This window comes from Pleurodeles waltl, chromosome 1_2 (genome assembly GCF_031143425.1).
Source record: "Pleurodeles waltl isolate 20211129_DDA chromosome 1_2, aPleWal1.hap1.20221129, whole genome shotgun sequence".
NCBI classification, from domain to species: Eukaryota; Metazoa; Chordata; class Amphibia; order Caudata; family Salamandridae; genus Pleurodeles; species Pleurodeles waltl.
In genome coordinates, this window is record NC_090437.1 from 536,880,776 (window position 1) to 536,900,785 (window position 20,010).

Genomic DNA, 20,010 nt, shown 5'->3' on the forward strand with positions numbered 1-20,010 from the left:
CAATGGTTTACTGCCATTGAATGTCCGCTGTGGTGAGTCGCGGGTCATATTGTTGTGGGCGTGGTTCTGTTGGCGTAAAGGTACGGGTTTTGCTACCGCCAGTCTACCACCGACCTTTGGGCTGCATGACGTGTGTGTGGCAGTATAGTGACGGATTGCTATGTGTGTGTCATAATATGGGTAGCGGTGATCCGCTGCGGCGGCGGTATGTTGGCGGCAGTCAGCATGGCAGTAAGTGGTACACACCGCCAATGTCATAATGAGGGCCACTATGACGGACATCTGTCGACTATGTGGGCTTGCTCCAGAAAAGCTGATCCATCAGATATGCATATGCAAAAGCACTACAACAGATCGTAATACTGGTCCTACGACCAGTTTGGCTTCAAAGGGGGCTGCGCAGGTGCAGACTGGCTAAATTATTGGGTAAATTAGGGCGCCTTCTTCAAGAGACTGAACAAGCAAGATAAGCGTGCACAGCCAGCCTGCAAGCAACTTTGTAGTACTCCATAATTCATCTGACCATTTTAACTTAAAGCCGGTTTTCTTATTGTATTTTATGATTCCTTGGTTTCCTTTTGTTTCGTTTTTTCATTTTTTTTCTCTTCTCTTTGTGTAATGGTTTTTATTGACCAAACACGTGCTAAATAAAATACAAAAATACAAAGTACACTGAACTTCATTTTTTGGGTTTTTAACAAAAATATGTTTCAAACCTTAGAGTTTACTGTTGTGGAATGTTAATAAGTGGAGTGTGGTACAGTAGAGTGGAGGAGATTTCCATAGCTTGTACTGTCATAAACTGTAGTGTTGTATACTAGAGTAGAAAGGAGCAGAGTTGAGTGTTGTGGAGTGGGATACACTGGAATTGGGTACAGAGGAGTGGTGTGGAGTGGAGTGACTTACAGTGGAGTGGCATAGCATTTAATGGACCAAAATATCTTTAAGTGCAGTGACATGATGTACAGTTCAGTGGTGTGGAGTGCACTAGAGCGGGCAGGCATAGCAAAGAGGTGAGTAAACTGTCATAAAATGGAGTGGTGTCTGGAGTAGTGTGTTGTAGAGTGCTGGAAAGTGTCAGAGTGGAGTAGGGTATAGAAGCATGGAGTACAGTAGATAGGTATGTAGTGTAGGGGCATAATGGACTAGTGTGTTATATAGGCATACAGTATACTAGAGTCTTGAATAGTGGAGTTGCACAGAGTGGAGTAAAGCAGTAAAATTGAGTGGTGTACAGTGGAGTGTTGTATAGTGCCATAGAGAGGGATAAAGTGTCATGCAGGTGAGTAATGTTTAGTCCAGTTAAGTGACATAGGGGGTCATTCCGACCCCGGCGGTCAAGGACCGCCGGGGCCGGGGTCGGCGGGAGCACCGCCAACAGGCCGGCGGTGCCCCACAGGGCATTCTGACCGCGGCGGTTTGGTCGCGGTCAGAACAGGAAAACCGGCGGTCTCCCGCCGGTTTTCCGCTGCCCTCAGGAATCCTCCATGGCGGCGCAGCTTGCTGCGCCGCCATGGGGATTCCGACACCCCATACCACCATCCTGTTCCTGGCGGTTCGCCCGCCAGGAACAGGATGGCGGTATGGGGTGTCGTGGGGCCCCTGGGGGCCCCTGCAGTGCCCATGCCAATGGCATGGGCACTGCAGGGGCCCCCGTAAGAGGGCCCCACAATGAATTTCAGTGTCTGCTCAGCAGACACTGAAATTTGCGACGGGTGCAACTGCACCCGTCGCACCTTCCCTCTCCGCCGGCTCCATTCGGAGCCGTCTTCCTCGTGGGAAGGGGTTTCCCGCTGGGCTGTCGGGCGGCCTTCTGGCGGTCGCCCGCCAGCCCAGCGGGAAAGCCAGAATGGCCTCCGCGGTCTTTCGACCGCGGAGCGGCCTTATGGCGGTTCCCGCCAGGCGGGCGGCGACCGCCGCCCGCCGGCCTCGGAATGAGGCCCATAGTGTACAGTGGAGTAGCATGCTGAATAGTGGAATAGAATGGACTGGCGTGGCATACAGTGAAGTAAAGTGTTGTAGAGCAGAGTGGTGTGTTGTGGAGTGGACTACCATCTTAGAGTGTTTTTGTAGAGTGCAATAGAGTAGAGGGCCACAGAAGACATTAATTTTGCACAGTAGAGTGACACAGTGAGGTGCAGTATGATAATAGAGTGGCATAGACTGGAGTAGTATACTGTTGAAAAGCCTTCAGTGGAGTGCTCTTGATTGGAGTGGCATAGAGTGGAGTGGGGTAGAGTGCATTGGCATACAGTAGATCAGTGTATGTCTGATTGGCATAGAAGGAATGGCATATAGTGGATAGAATACAGTAGAGTAGCGTACACTGACTTGGCATAGAGGAGTGGAGTGACATAGACAGAAATATTGAGTAGTGTGGAGTGGAGTACAGTGATATACAATGGAGTGCAGTGGCATATAGTGGAGTACAGTAGAGTGGTGTACAGTGTCATACAGTGGAGTGAAATGGCGTGGAGTGGCATACAGTGAAGTGGAATGGCATGGCATATAGTGAAGTGGAGTGGTGTGGCTTAGACTATAATACCTTACAGAAGAGTGATGTAGAGTTATAGTAGTTATAGTTAGGTCTATGGTTCCATAGGAGGAGCATTTTTTCATTTGCTAATAACGTTTGTGCCATTTGATGAATCTTGAAGAAACTTTCCCCAAAAACCTTTGAATAAGGGTATTTGACAGACGGCATGAACTGTTTTTTGATTTGTACTTTTATATAACTTTTAAATTTGGTTTTAGTCAGTGGCCAGGAGTTGCAGTAGGGGCCTAGTACTTTTTATGTTTTTCAGTTTCTTTTCTAAGGGAAAAAAGTTGCACAATTAAGTGCATTTTCTCATTGTTTAAATTTTACACTATCCATTTATTTTACCATGTGGCATAGTCTGCCTAAAGGCCATCCAGCCTGTGCTAGTCATTGGGCATATGAAACTACTTTTTTTGTTTTATATCTTGTAACCATGATTATTTAGTCCAAGGACGGCATTGGACTAAATATCTTCTTTTTTGCATTTCAATTTTTTTCTGCAAAAGGTGTATTTTATTGGGGTATTCATGATATCATGCCTTGGGACGACATTTGTTGTAAAACTTTTCATAGCTCATTTTTCCTTTCTGCCATTGTTGAAGTAATGGTGCTCTTCCTTGTTTACCATGTCTCCTTTATTTGGCATGTGTGTGTTTGCCATAGGCCACCACCTTCTTTGTTCTCCATGTTGTTTTGTATAGTCAGTGTCTACCCATTGGCCTGCACGTGTTCTTTGTTCTTCATGCCTCCTTGCTTGCTGTTGTTGATTGATCATGTGGGCAGAGGCCATTTTGTGTAGGCAGTCAGTATGATTTTGCCATAGGCCTCCATGTTCTTTTTTCTCCATGACTCCTTGCTTGCTGTTGTTGATTGACCATGTGGCTGTGGCCATTTTGTGTAGGCAGTTACTTTGTTTTTGCTGTAGGTCTGCATCTGTTCTTTGTTCTCCATGCCTCCTTGCTTGTTGTTTGATAATGTGGCTGGTGGCCAATTTATGTAGGTAGTCAGTGTGCTTTCATCATAGGCCTGCATGTGTTTTTTTCTGTGCCTCCTTGCTTGCTGTTGTTGTTTGACCACATATCCGGTGGCCATTTTCAGCCAGCCACCTAGTGTATTATTAATCACTTTTCTCCAATTTTCCATACAATTTTCTAGGGATTTTTTTTTACTTTGGTTCCTGTTATTAATTTTTTGCTTGTGGATCATTGTAGCATGTCTATGAACAGTGTTTATAACATTATATGCATGTTTGTTCCCTTTTTCCTTGCACCTCCTTGCCTCCAATTGATTTCTCATAGGCCCTAGTGATACACCAGTAGTTATTATTTTTTTCACATTTTCCTTCTGCATTCTGCCTGCCATAGGTCTTCTCTTAGGCCATAGACTCACATCAGCATTCATTTTATAAATATTATTCCATATTTCCTGCATCCGCTGCCTGCCATAGGCATACACCAGCACTAATTTTTTAAGGATTATTCCATTTTCCTCTGTACCCCCCCCTGCCATAGGAGCACACCAGCATTCCCTTTTAAGGGTTATTTTCCCTGCAACCCTGCCTTACTTGTCTACTCCTAGTTACACATAAAGCAAATAGTTTCATCTGTATTTTGTTAAGCTGATTTGAAATATTATTATGATATGGATTGGAATAGATAGTCACACTATGGTGGTCATTACAACCCTGGCGGTCAGTGTTAAAGCGGCGGTAAGACCGCCAACACGGCAGCGGTAACAATTTTGCAATTACGACCGTGGCGGAAACCTCCAACAAAGACAGCCACTTTAACACTCCGACCGCCACGGCGGTACAAACAAACAGCGCAGCTGTCACTGCCAACAGACAGGCGGAGGACAAAGTACTGCCCACAGTATCACAACAGGCCAATCCGCCACCTTTTCCGGGGCGGATTAACCGCGGATAAAAACACGGCAGAAACAGGATTTCGAAGGGAAAACGCTCACCTCTACACACCCCACAAGGAACTGGGACACCATGGACCCGGAACTCCAAATTCTCCCTGCGATTGTCTTTCTGCTCCTCTACCAGGAGCACGAACGCCGGCGGCGAAGACCACGGTGAGTACTGCACCTACGACACAGGGGAGGGGGGGAGGGAAAAAACAGGGACATACACACGCAACACCCCCATCCCCACCCCCACCCTCACCCACTACAACACACACACCAATACATATTGATACATCACAGTTACACCCCCAACCCCCCGGAAGAATGCAAAGACAATAGAAAATTAGTGTAACCATTGTAATATATTAAAATCAAGTAGGCAAAAATATATATATACACCATGTACAAAATATATACCAAGCATAGTAGTCCAGGTAGTGCTCCAATTAAGTCCGTGGAACACTGGGCCCACACGGTATGGGCGAGGCCCACACAATATCCCCGATCATGACAGAGAGAACACTGCAGGGGCATCAGAGAGCAACAAAACAGGTACCTCAGGGGGAGGGAAAGTAGGGGCACCTCAGCCGTTTGAGTGCACAACGTCAAATCCACGAGAGGGCCACATGCCCACTGGTCCATCCTGGGGAGTGCAAAGCCACAGTCTCTCAAGTCTCTACAGTGGGTGGGTTGCCCACTGTTCCATCCTGGGGAGTGCTAAGCCACAGTCTCTCAAGTCTCTACAGTGGGTGGGTTGCCCACTGTTCCATCCTGGGGAGTGCAAAGCCACAGTCTCTCAAGTCTCTACAGTGGGTGGGTTTCCCACTGTTCCATCCTGGGGAGTGCAAACCACAGTCTCTCAAGTCTATACAGTGGGTGGGTTGCCCAATGTTCCATCCTGGGGAGTGCAAAGCCACAGTCTCTCAAGTCTCTACAGTGGGTGGGTTTCCCACTGTTCCATCCAGGGGAGTGCAAAGCCACAGTCTCTCAAGTGGATAACAGTCTCCACTGGTTCTGGAGGGGGCATGGTGCCCAGAGTGCTTCATCCTGCTAAGGACAGAGGTAGTGGATGGATCTCTCCACTGGTTCTGGAGGGGGCATGGTGCCCAGAGTGCTTCATCCTGCTAAGGACAGAGGTAGTGGATGGATCCCTCCACTGGTTCTGGAGGGGGCTAGGTGTCCAGAGTGTTTCATCCTGATAAGGACAGAGGTAGTGGATGGATCTCTCCACTGGGTCTGGAGGGGACATGGAGCCCAGAGTGCTTCATTCTGCCCGTGATGGACTCAGTACCGCCAGTGCCCTTGGCGCTCATGGGCCAGCGTTGCCTGAGATGGAGGTGCCCTGTTCAGCGGTTCTTGAGACAGTGGTGCCCTGTTCAGCGGTGCTTGAGACGGCGGTGCCATGTTCAGCGGTGCTTGAGACGGCGGTGCCCTGTTCAGCGGTGCTTGGAGCGGCGGTCTCCTTTGTAGTGACTCAGCTGCTGGCGGTCCTTCATGGCCCAGCGGGGCTTTTGCTGGCGGTCCTTCATGGCCCAGCGGGACTTGTGCTGGCTGTCCTCTCTGTCCCAGTGGGGCTGGTGCTGGCGGTCCTCTCTGTCCCAGCGGGGCTTGTGCTGGCGGTCCTTCAGGGCCCAGCGGGGCTTGTGCTGGCGGTCCTCTTTGTCCCAGCGGGGCTTGTGTTGGCAGTCCATCATGGCCCAGCGGGGCTTCTGCTGGCGGTCCTCTCTGTCCCAGCGGGGCTTGTGCTGGCGGTGGCCTCCTGGGCAGCAGGGCTGGTGGTGGTGGCCTCCTGGGCAGCTGGGCTGGTGCTGGCGGTGGCCTCCTGGGCAGCTGGGATGGTGCTTGCGGTGGACTCCTGGGCAGCAGGGCTGGTGGCGGTGGCCTCCTGGGCAGCTGGGCTGGTGCTGGCGGTGGCCTCCTGGGCAGACGGGCTGGTGCTGGCGGTGGCCTCCTGGGTAGCTGGGCTGGTGGCGGTGGCCTCCTGGGCAGCATGCATGATGGCGGGCTTCTCCGCTGTGTTGCTCTTCCCAGACTTGCTGAGTTTCTTGTGCCCCTTCCCCACCTTGGAAGGTGTCGCAGCTTACTCCACACTCCCACCTGTACCCCTGGGAGCCGCTTTGGTGGCTGGAGTCATCCCCTCTCCCGCCGGGCACTGGCCAACTTCTGATGCTTCACAGGTGGGGGACTGTCTGTGCTGTGGCTCCGTGCCACACTGGCTGCCCTGGTGGCCTGTGCACTCCAGATTCCGGTGACTACAGGCACCACTGGTCCCGGAGATGTTGTGGCTGAGGTGCTAGTTCGGGACCTAGGAGACGGACGGGGTGGGGGAGGTGTGGGAAAGAGGTCAAGGTTGGATAGGAAAAGTTTTTGGGAGACACTGGGACGGGTAGCTGGAGGGGGTTTGGGAGTGGAGGAAGAGGTTGTGGTTGTAGGAGGTGTTTGTTTGCTGACTTTGGGTAAAGGTGAATGGGATGGAGGCTGTCGTGAGGTGGATGGCTGTTGGGTGGGTGTGTGTCTGCGTTTGTGTATCTTGGGAGGGGGCGTCACAAACACACTGGGAGAGGACACAGGGAACGTGTGAATGGTAGTGGGGGTGGTGACTGCACGTGAGCGGGGTGTGGTGGTGGGTGTGCTGGTGATGGTATTAGTGGCTGTAGAGGTAGTGCATGCAGGTGTGAGTGTAGACAAGACTGGGAGGGAGGAGGGAATCGAGGAGGAGGGGGACACAGTGGAGGCAGTGGATGTTGGTGTGTCTGCATGTGTGTGATGCTTGCATGAGTGCCTCTGGGATGTGTGGTGCTTATGTTTGCCTGAGCTTCCCTTGTGTGTTGACGTGTGTGCATGCTGGTCTGTAGGTGTGCTTGTGATAGGCTGGGGTACAGGGGATTGGGTCTGAGTGGAGGAAGTTGGAGGGGGGAGGCTAGACACAGGGACAATGGCGGCCATCAGTGCTGAGGCCAGAGTCTGAAAAGCTCGCTGAAGGGCCGCCTGACCAGAATGAATGCCTTACAGGAATGCATTTGTTTGTTGCAACTGCCTTTCTACAACCTGGATGGCATTCAAAATGGTAGACTGGCCAACAGTGAGGGACCTGAGGAGGTCAGTGGCCTCCTCACTGAGGGCAGCAGGGGTGACTGGGGCAGGGCCTGAGGTGCCTGGGGCGAAGGTGATGCCCACCCTCCCGGGTGAGCGGGCACTGGGCAAAGGCTGAGGGGCTGCTGGGAGGGCGGTGCTGGAAGGGGGGGTGGTGGCTGTACCTGTAGCTGGGGGGGGCACAGATGTTGCCGCCACCACAAGGAAGCTCCCATCAGAGGACAAGTCTGTGTCACTAGTCTCAGCTCCTGTCCCCGCCGTGGAGCTCCCCTCGCCCTAAGTCCCACTTGTGAAGTCCGATTCCGTAGTGTGGCCCTCCATGGCCATGTGGGATGCAGCCCCCTCGTGCTCCGATGCCACTAATCCTCCACCTGATGATGCTAATGCACACAAGAACAGGGAGACCACAAAAAGGTGGGGGACGACAGAAGAAAGAAATGTTGAGTGCATGCATTAGCGCTACCGTTGGCGGACATGACAGACACAGAAGCCCCCTGCACTACGCCGCGCTCTTGGGCTCCACTGTTCAATTCCTGGGACATGGCCTACTAGGCTATGGACGACATCTGCACACATGGATGACACAGGGGCATGACTAGGTGTACTTGGCACTCTACAGAGGTGCAGTGGGGTGCCACATGGCGTGCCTTACGGAGGGACCTGGCCTACGGAACTCGCCCTGGCCTAGGGAAACCCACAGCCCACCTCCCCCACCCAGACACCTCCACTGCGTGCAAAATCAGCAGAATGAGAGTGTACGCACCCCCTTGTGTCTGCTGTGATGCCCTCAAGCGCCCATCCAACTCCGGGTACGCCACCACCAGGATCCTGAACATCAGGGGGTAATGGTGCGACCGGCACCCCTCCCACGTTGGGAGGCCATCCCCAGCTGAGCCTCCGCCGTCTTCTTGCTCCAGCGGCGAATGTCCTCCCATCTTTTCCGGCAGTGGGTGCTCCATCTGTGGTAGACCCCCAGGGTCTGGACGTCCTTGACGATGGCACGCCAAATATATTTGTTCTGGTGGGCGCTGACCTACATGAATTGTACAGGGTGAAGAGAAAGTTATTACCAACTGCACCATCAAAGTGATAGGCCCCATCCCTACCCTTGCCATGTGGCACATGTACTCACCGTCGTTTCATGCATGCTGCACTCTCCCCCCTTCCTTCTTACATCCACCCCTCTCCACACAGGCATAGCCCATACAGCATGCTCCCAGTGTACTTACCTGTTTGTCTGGAGGACCGTAGAGTAGCGTGTACTGGGGGAGGACCCCATCCACGAGTTTCTCCAACTCCTCTGATGTGAAGGCAGGGGCCCTTTTCCCAGACACTCGAGCCATTGCCTCTTCCAGACCAAGGTCACAGCAGCACTTGCAGTGTAGGTCCTCTCCTGTCGAAGATCAGGTATTGAGTGATTGAACAGATAGAAAATGGCGGTCATGTCCGCGGCGGTGCGTAACGTCACCGCCGGTGCTCTTGGGACCCATAGGGTCCAATGTTAATCAATGCAGCATTGCGCCGCGCTCTTCGACTGCCTACCGCAACGGTGTACAATGCCAGCGCAGTTACCTCACATCCCATTGTCCCACTTTACAGGTCAGGCAGCTGCCATTTCAGGGGCCCACATGGCTTCATTTTCAACTGCGTCACACATACCTAGGCCTAGACTCAACACACATAGAGGCCACTTTTTAGATTATGAATGGTGTTCTGTGTAAGCTGTGGGTACGTACCTCTGAATTGGTTGACTCTGTGCTCGCTGTTGTCCTTCATAGGCACCGTCCGCTGGGACATGTGAGGAGATGGCGGCATCCTCCGGTGTGCCGACCGTTGGTGGACCTGTCGACAATGGAGGAAAGACATGTGATAATCACATACATGCTTGACCGTGACACAATCCAGGAACTGTGTACCCAGTTGGAGCCAGACCGGATGTCAGCTATCCGCCATCCCACAGGAATCCCCCCTCAACGGAAGGTGCTGTCAGTGCCCCATTTCCTTGCAAGTGGGTCATTTCAAACTACAGTGGCCATCGCATCATGGATGTCCCAGCCTATGTTTTTCAACGTGTTGTCCAGAGTCTTGTCTGCCCTGCTGAAACACATGCGGAGCTACATCGTTTTCCCTCGGGTGGAGGATTTGCCTACAGTGAAAGGTGACTTCTATGCCCTGGGACATATCCCCAACATCATAGGTGACATTGATGGGACACATGTGGCTTTGGTACCCCCCGCAGGAGTGAACAGGTGTACAGAAACCGGAAGAGTTATCATTCCATGAATGTACTGATGGTATGTTTGGCAGACCAGTACATCTCCCATGTGAATGCCATGTTCCCTGGCTCAGTGCATGACGCCTACATCCTGCGGAGTAGCAGCATCCCTTATGTTATGGGTCAACTCCAGAGGCACTGTGTGTGGCTATTAGGTGAGCACCTGGAAGCTAGTCAGTGGGAATGGTTGTCTGGGTCTGGGGATATCCCTCCAGGTTAGTGTGTGTCTAACAGTTGTCCCTCGCCATTTGCAGGTGACTCTGGTTACCCCAACCTGTCATGGCTACTGACCCCAGTGAGGAATCCCAGGACAAGGGTAGATGAACGCTACAATGAGGCCCATGGGTGAACTAGGAGGGTGATCGAGCGGACCTTCGGCCTCCTGAAGGCCAGGTTCAGGTGCCTCCATATGACTACTCATCAAAGAAGGTGTTCCAGATCATCGTGGCCTGCTGTATGCTTCGCAACTTGGCTTTGCAACGACAGGTGCCATTTCTGCAGGAGGATGGTCCAGATGGTGGTGTTGTTGCAGCTGTGGAGCCTGCGGACAGTGAAGACGAGGAAGCAGAGAAAGAAGACATGGACAACAGGGACTCAGTGATGCAGCAATATTTCCATTGAAACACAGGTAAGAATACAAACCCAGCCTTCACCTTTTCAGGAAATATGGTGGGCCTTCTGCACTGTCCTACAGGTGACACGCTGGAAGCAGCTCTACTGCAACAAGCATGGCACCAAAACAACGTGAGCTCAAGACCATGAGTCTCATTACGACCTTGGTGGTCTAATGACCAACAGGATTGTGGTGGCGGTGGGACCACCACCAATGGGGCGGTTCGAGTGCCATATTATGACCATGGTAAAGCTGTGGTTGGACCACCAGCACTGCCAGATTATGACCTAACGTAAGCCTGGAGGTGCTTGCGGTCCTAATCCGCCAGGGCAGCGCTGCAAGCAGTGCTGCTCTGGGGATTATGACCCCCTTCTCCTCCAGTGATTTCATGGTGGTAACACCACCATAAAAAGGCTGGCGGAGATGGAGTGCACTTGGCATGGGCAGTGCAGGGGCCCCCCTGGCCAGCCCCAGCACAATGTTAACTGTCTGCTTTGCTTTCCTCGTGTACCCTATGCACTACAGCATAGCCACTAGCTCTATTACGAGGTGGAGACAATGCTGTAGGCCATTTCCCACTGGGCCAGTGGGTGGAAACTCAGTTTCTGCCTGCTGACCCAGCAGGAAACTTGTATTGGGCCCAGTGAGGTGGCTAACACACTGGCAGCAACCTTCCCGTCTGGACTTCAGCTGGCATGCTTTTCCAACCACTGAAGTCATAAAATGCCCGATGTCTCTCAGCGAGACAGCCACTGCAATCATGGCAATGAGCAGTGAGTCTTCATTGGAGTTGCCTCCGCTGCAAACTAGTACCTAATCATCACAGGAAACTGAGCAAAGTGGACAACAGGAGCCAGACCCTGGAATAGTCTTTCCTTGAGGTTGGAGTACAAGAGGAGTTTGAGCTTCCTGCTGGCTTCTTCTTGAACCATTGGCTTCCTTACTGGACCCTGGATGAGCCTTGCCGTGAGAATCCAGGGAAAAGTCAAGTTCTTGGAAGCCTTAGAATTATGGAAGGGGGGCGGGCCAGTTATTGTCATGGAAGATAGCTAAGAAAACACCAACATTACCCCTCTTATTCAACCTGCCCTGAGGGATCTGGCACTGGTTTCATGACCAGTACCAGCTTCTATATTTGTAAGGCCCCTGCTGAGACCTGTATTCACCTCCACCTCAGTTAAAGTGCGCACGTCAGAGAAGCATTCATCGCCACACCCACATACCTCCAGTACTTTGGGCATTGCCAGTGGCACACTAAAAAAGTTCTCCTCCCCAGGTTGGGACTTCTTTACAAAAAGCATGCAGGAGGATAACAATGCAATATGCTCCATGTGATCCACAAGTGCTTGTCGATGTAAGCCTGGTTCATACTATTACTAGAGGCCAAATTACCCAAGAGAAAAAAAAAAGCATCATATAATCTGGTGGGACGAGTACTTAAAAAAATTGCTCTAGTTGGTGGTGGTGGAAATGAGAGAGGCACACAGTGGGAGGTGATGAGGAAGAGGGTGACAGCTTTACACAAAGTAGCCGTGCCCCCAGGAGTGCGCCAGCAGCATCACCTGTATCAGTAACCTCAAATTGGCACCAGACTCAGATGGAGACACCACTGCATACTGTGATGGCTACCCTAAGAAGCATATTGAATCTAGAACCTCATGGTGCTCACTGGAAGTAGCCTGCGTCAGTGCCACCACAAAATGATAAAATACAAGGTACTATTACGGGCATGTTCAAGCAGGAAGGGCCCTATAAATGCAGCTATCCAATGGCACATTTGTTAAATGGGAAAATGAATAAAATGTAAGTTCTGGGCTACCTCCCTTTTTCTTTTGTGGAAGGAGTGGGATTTTTAGAATTTGTGGTGGTAATCTGCCCAAAATGGAAGGGTCCCAACTGGATCTACTTTGCCAGAGTTGTTGTTCCAGACGTCTATCACAATGTACTGCAATCAGATGGACAAGCTTTGCAGAGGAATGCTGTTCACACTATCCTCCTAATGAGACAAGCAGACCAGTTGTCAAGCAACTGATTACATCTGTTTCCCTGCACACTGGATCTTTTTTGTGGGAGTTAGGCAACAGCTATCTGCAGGAGTCAGCGTTAAAAAAATGTTTAAGAGTGTTCAGCGGCATTGCAACAGTAGCCATGTTCACGATAGAGAAATCTCATACAACTGCAAACATCTAAGAAGACATTAGCAGCAAGCGGTTGAATGGCTGTAACCCAGAGGTCTCAAAATTGGAATTGTTGCCATGAACAATGCCAGTAATATAGTCAAGGCCTTTGCAGATGGTGGATATTTCAGGGTCAGTTGCTTGGCGTGTTGCATCAACGTGATTGTATAGGCCTTTCCAAAAAAGAAGGCATAGTCCGCAACATACTGGCCATCTGCAGAAGAATCTACACTCATTTCAGTTTATCCTTTAAAACCATGAAGCAGGTGAGAATTATTCATCATACTAATGCAGTGTCAGTTAAAGCCCTCATACAGGAGATGTCAATATATTGAAACTTGGCTTACAACATGTTGCAGCATCTGCTTGAGAGGTACAGACCGATCACCAACTATGGCCTTGAAAGAGGGAGGATGCAACACAACATCCACAACATCAGTCTCACATGCAAGTGACACACATACGGACACAACCACATCACCCACTCCAGCTCCCTCCCCCTCCACTAGCCAATCGCATCACACACAAATAATTACTGACACTCATAGACAACTAGCGGGACATCATGACATGTACAGGTCCCTTGGCAATGTGCACACATGGACACAGTTGGCAGGTGTGAATGTACCCTCATTGTGGTGCCAGCGTTCATTTGCCCATGAATACTGGCACCATGATGAGAGTTTGGCATGTGTGCAACATGTTGTGTACCAGTGTGTTCCCATCAGTGTCTGACCTCACAGTGATTTAAAAAAAATACTGTGACATGTATGTCTGCAGTGGGCCTGACTTCCCATGCAGAGCCCACCCAACATACCCTGGTAATGTAACATCCCTACGTTTGATTCTGGTGACGGGGAGGGTCATATTTTCTCTGTGGGTTGGTGGCAGCAGTGATGGCAGGAGTTGTCCTGTCATGTCCATTTGAAGACGGGGGTAAAATGAGGAAAAGGTGCATTTTCACCAACTTTCCCCTATTCTGCCAACTCAGACATGAAAGTCGGATCGCCACTTTTTTCTTGGTTGTAAGGCACATTGAATTCTGCTTGGTGGAAAGGGTGGCTGGTATTCCACCATCAGCCACTTTTCCCTATTGCTCTGTTGACGCAGGCAGTCTTTCTTGGTAGAGACTGCAGTTTGATTGTCAACATCTACAAATGGCAGGCGGACCGTCACGGTGGCGGACAGGTTTTCAGTCAGTTGAAAGCGGCATCGTTACCGCCAACATCTAAATCAGGCCTTTAAAAAAATATTGTGCCACAGTATGACACTGTAACTTTGCTGTAAGCTCTGGTACATGACGATGAGAAGGCAGTATCTGATTGGCTAATGGCTGCCTGTACAGAAAATAAAAGGCAGCCATGATGTTTTAACCACACTTTTGCTGCATTCTGGGTTAGGGGGTGTTAGACTTGGCATCCTTGGGGTGATCCCCCTTAACTTTTTGCCTCTTTTCCCAGGCTGTTGATGTGTGTTGGACTCTGTTTTTACTGTTTTTGTTACTCTGGGCACTTTCCCACTGCTATCCAGTGCTAAGGTGCAAGTGCTCCTATGTAAAATATGTGTGTAATTGGATTTCCATGATTTGCATATTTGATTTACTGGTAAGACCCTAGTACAGTGCACTAGTGGTGTCCTGGGCATGTACATCAAATGCTTCTAGTGGGCCTGCAGCACTGGTTGTGCCACCCAGATTAGTAGCCCTGTAAACATGGCCCAGACCTGCCACTGCAGTGTCTGTATGTGCAGTTTTAAACTGCAAATTGGACTTGGCCATGGAAGCACCGCCAGCCTGTTGGCGGTGCTTCCGCGGTCGTTGGCCCTAGCGGTCCATGACCGCCAGGGTCAGAATGACCCCCTGTGTGTTTAAAAATGCTACGTTTAGAAACTAGGTATTTTCTTGGTGAAACCATTCTGTGACTCAGCCTGTTTGTGGAATCCCTGTCTGGGTTAGTTTGACAGTTGGGTTGTTTGCACCTCTATCTAGACAGTGACACAAAGGGAGCAGGGGTGTAGACTGGATATGCTGATGAGCCATCTGTGATAGGAGGGCGGGGTGGAGTGGTCACTTACACTTGAAAGGGCTGTGCCTGCCCTCACACAATGTAGTCTCCAACCCCCTGGTGTGTGTCTGGGGCCTGGCCTGGGCAAGGCAGCATCTTACAAACAAGAGGGACTTTCCTTTGAGGTAGGCCTACTTCAAAGGCAGAAAGGGGTATAAGAAGAGCACCCAACCCCCTGAAAATTAGATCACTTCTGGATGGAGAAGAGCTGAGGAGAAGTGCTGCCCTGCCTGTGACTATGCTTTGTGAAGCTATCCTGCAGTTGCTCCTTCTGCCTGTGAAAGGGGACAAAGACTGGACTTTGTTGTGCATTCCTGCTTAAGAAGAATCTCCATGGGCTTGACCTGAGCTTGCCTCCTGTTGTTGAAGTCTCAGGCCCATCAAAGACTTCCCATGCCAGCACCTGGACTCTCTGCTGAGACTCCTACCCTGCCAAGTGGTGCCCTATCCAGTTCCTGGGCCTTTGAAAGGTGAAGCTGGCAGACCAAGTCTGAAAATCCACGTACAGACCGTCGTGCAGAGAAATTTTCAATGCACCTTGCGTGACTCGGCTGAAAAATGGCGTGCTGCCGGTTTCACGAATGAAATCAATGCTGCACCTGCATCGCGGCTGAAATATCGATGCAACGCGGCTGGAGAAACGACGTGCAACACCCGCTAACGGAGGCTGCTAATGATGCAAACCCCACATAGCACGGTTTTGTGATACTGTGCGAACTGATTTTTTTAACGCATCATCGCTGGGAGCGGAAAAACTACACAAAGCCGACCCGGACCCGAGGTCTCTATCCAGATCGACGCATTGCTCTCTTGCAGAAGAGGAGAAAGGACACACGCCGACCTGACTGGATGAGGAACTATGCACGGTCTTGCTTGCGTGTTAGTGTCAAATCGATGCATCGCTGGCCTTTTCCGATGCACACTCACCTGTGTGGTGTTATTTTGACGCTACCCAGGTACTTTTGTACACTAACAACGTTCTCACTGTTTTCTGAAGGATTTAAGACTTTTATTCTTTTAAAATTCATATCTTGATTTGTGTATGTTGGATTTTTGTTGTTTTGGTCTTGTTTTGTTTAGATAAATATTACCTATTTTTCTAAACCTGTGTTGTGTCATTTTGTAGTGTTTTCACTGACCTACTGTGTATCTGAGATACTTTACACATTGCTCCTGAAGTTAAACCTGCCTGCTCGTGCCAAGTTTCCAAGGGGGTGAGCGGGGCTAACTGAGGATGATTCTCTTTTACCCTGACTAGAGTGAGGGTCCTTGCTTGGACAGGGGGTAAGCTGACTGCCAACCAAATACCCCATTTCTAACTGGGGGTTATTTTTGTTAAGTGGTAGATTTTATTGTTGTTCCCTATTCAATACGACTATATTAAAGTGGTGATAGCGAAATGTATTTATATTTGTCTATATGTTTTTACACACGTTTAGGAAGAACTGTCCATATTTTAAAAATTAATTTAAGTTTCTCTGTTATTTGTCGGTATTACCACAGTACTCCTTAAACTTTTTTGTCAATTTTAAGTTTGTGAACATTTTAAAATACACTGTAGTACCTTATATTTGTAAAATATTATGTAGTACAGTGTATTTCAATTGTTTACCATTTTTTGAAAGTGCCGCAATACTTGGTACGGATATGGCTATTTTAAACACATTTTTGAAAAATATACAGAAAAATAAAGAGTTTTTCCCACCTATTACCATTTTATTAAATATTAAACCTAAGAATTTCCTATATCTGAGGGTGTAATGCAGAATATAGCCAAAGTGGACTGAAAGCAACATGGCTGCCTTCTTTTTTTATGGAAACTGTCATTAGCTAATCACATAATGCCCTGACATCACTATGTCCAATGGTATTTCTGTGAAATACTGCCAAATATCACAAAATTTCATGAAAGTACCGCAACAGCAGGCATCACTATGCTAAAATGCCTTATAATTTAAAACAATTCTTAGTTTACTTACCTGTACTGCCCAAAAGGATCATCTACAAACCATAATGTGCAACCCTTCCAAATTTCATGGAGATACATGCAGCCATTTTTGCACTGGTGGCTAAAGAATTCTTAGACCCCCCCCTTTTTTCTTTGCATCTCCTTGACAAATCACCACAAAACTTTCCGGCATCCACCAATGTAGAAAAAGCTTTAGATCTGAAGTTTCATGTACATTTGTCCAATAGGGATAAAAGATATTAGTAAGCAAAAGGCAGATGAATTCCTATACCTGGGAATCCTAACTAGAACTACAGTCTAGTGCAAGTGTGTATATTATATATGTTATAGTTCGGCTCACATTTTAAATGTATGAAACCATAGAAATTCACCTGTTATAGTTAGAGTCTTCTCATGTAACTATAACTTGTTCCCTAAGGTAACTATAACTAGCACCCTCGCCATGCCACTAGGCAGTTATAGTTAGGACCTAGTTTCTATAGAAAGAGCGTTTTTTGTTTTTCCTATAACATTGGCACCACTTGACGAATCTTCACTAAATTTTCTAAACGGATACTTTGCTAAGTTCAGCTTCTGTCTTGAAAGATTCCAGATGATCTGTCAAGTGGGAGCCGAGAAAAAGCAGGGTCCCAAAACATCTTCTCCTCATTTATTTTTCCATAGGACCTTTAGACACGCCTACAGCCTGAACCACTGAATGGAATTGCACCAAATTTGGCACAAAGCTAGATTCTGTTACGCAGATCTCACTCTTTGTTATTGGGTGCAAATCTGTTCAGTAGTTTCGGAGAAATTCAAGGCCCAAAAAATATAGATATATAGGGACATGGATCCTCCGCGTCTCCAATTGTCCCTGTGCTGAGATCTGATTGACTGCCAACACTTCAGCAAGGAAGTGTTGGCAGCCATCCTGGAACTCGGCTTCAGCTGAGTCCCAGAAAAAAAAGACCAAGAAAAAGAAAAGAAGCCAGGGTAGAGTCAGCCTGACCCCTTAGCCCTGGTGCTAGGGTACCTAAGGAACCCCGCCAGGGCTAAAAAGCATTTAAAAAAAAAATCAAAAAAAAAAATCTGTGGATGGATCCACAGATTTTTCCGAGATTATTATATTTTTTTTAAAAACACAATCTTCCACGCTTTTTTTAAGTTGCCCCTGCGTGGGCTTGGTCATGGCCAGGGGCATCATAGAGGAGGGCGGCGCACAAGTCCCCCCTCCTTGGGCTTTAATGAGCCCCGGGGACCGTCATCTCCCTGAGGCAAATGTCTAAATAAGAGTAGGGGGCTGTGGTCCCCTTTGCCCCGGGTACCACCTCCCCCAGGGCAAAAATGTTTTCCCCAGTGCCCCAGGGACAACCACCCTGGGGCTACACTTTATTTGAAGCTGGGGCGTGCACCCCCGCCCCAGAGGTCACCACCCCGGGGCAAAAAGTAATTTATTCTTTGGGTGCCATGTGGCCACTCCCAAGCCCCAGTGACCACCACCTCTGGGGCACATTTTCAAAAAAAGAAAGGGGATACCTATGGGACCACCAAGCCCCAAGGACCACCACCCCTGGGGTTATGTCATCATTGGAGGGGGGCTGCATGGCCCACTTCTTGGAGCCACAGATGGCCCTGGGGTCCACCACCCCACAAGGCCTGTTCCTACTATGTCCCGGGATGCCCACCCCTAGGACATAGCTGTTTGCTGTGGCTTGGCTGCCACATGTAGGGACCGCGGTGGAGCCCCGTAGCTCAGTTTGAAGGTCACAGACCTTCACACAAAGCTTTGGGGGTTTGAGTCCAGCTGGACTCATAACCATTTGTTTTTTTTAGTTTAAATTGGATAGAAATATCTCATTCTAAGTATATCACTCAAAACACCCACTCAGTCCCACTCAGATAGTTTTGCACCCCCTCACACAACCATTCAGACTGTCACACACCCACTCACAGACCCACTGATGCCCTCATGCACCTACTCACAGACCCACGCAAACAGTAACGTACCCACTAAAACACTGATGTATGCACTCTCACACCCATACAGACAATCTGACAGCCCCTATCACCCCAGATACACCGTCTCACACCTACGCTCACACCTGGAGAGGATGCAGACAACTCCCGCCATGCATGGCCAATGGCCAAAGCGCAGAATGAGGTTGGGTGGTTAGGGAGGTTGGCCACAGGGTCTGGCTGCAGGACAGTTCTTGCAGGTATCCTCCGTTGCACATGGGTGAAGGCAGTGAACGGTGTAAGGTTGGGTGGTAAATATGTTAAATCTCCATATGTGCCTATACTTAAGTAATTCTATTATTTCTTCAATGTACTAAACCCCAAAAGACTCATGTTTAGGAGAAAGATAATTGTGTAAAATAAAAGTAGTTGCAAGGACAAAGGAGCATTCTGATTCCCTTCTCTTCAAATATGTCACAATTTATCAAATGCCATGGCCTTATGTACCTAAACGAAGAATCCCAATTTTTGTCTCAGTGGGCTAAATACCTTTGGCGACACGATTCAGCCCCCAGTGGGCACATTTAAAGCAGTACTGCATTATTGAACCCTAAGCATTCAACCTATAGCTGGGGTGATTATGCCACCCTACATTTTATTAGTTACACTCCCCAGTACTGGATGTCCTGATATACAGAGGGTAAGATATATAAGAATATAGATGTAAAACAAAAAATGAAGACAAATAGTGTCCATAGTAGAGCCATATAGTCTAAAAGGCTGATCCCATTTGTTGTATGAAATCCAAAATATTCTCCTTGTGTGTTTTCGTACCTGCAAGAGAAAAATAAGAAAAACAGTTCTGAGTGAGACAGAAAGGGGGAGGAAAAGGAAGTGTGAGAAAACAACGGGGAAGGAGGGAAAAGAGGAGTGGAAATTAAAAGAAATGTCTTCATACGCTAGTCAATATATGATTGAATAAAAACAATTGAAAGAAAACTAGAAGGTTCTTAAACCCCGAAGGGGTTAAGAGCAACTGGGAGAAGGAAAGCACTGAGTCCCCGTGGGTCATAAATCTGCTGATACAACAATCAGTACACAAAAGGAAAGAGCATTTAGCCCAAGTGAGCCACTAGTTCTTCGTCTACCTTCAACCCATGTGGAGTCTGGTGCTCAAAGCGGTAATGTATTGTGACTTTAGACGTCTGAGAATTTGCTTTGAGTTACTAATACGTTTAATGGGGGTATCCTCTCAATAAAGTAGAATTTCTATTTCAATATATCTCTGTTATGCCTTAAACAGTTTATCCACGATGAAGTGAAGATCAGCATGAGTGATAGCTCTCATATGTTTGAATACTCTTTTTCTTGGGTGCGTGTGTGGTGCCACTTATGTACTTTAATTGACACGGGCATTCCAAAACATATACAGTAT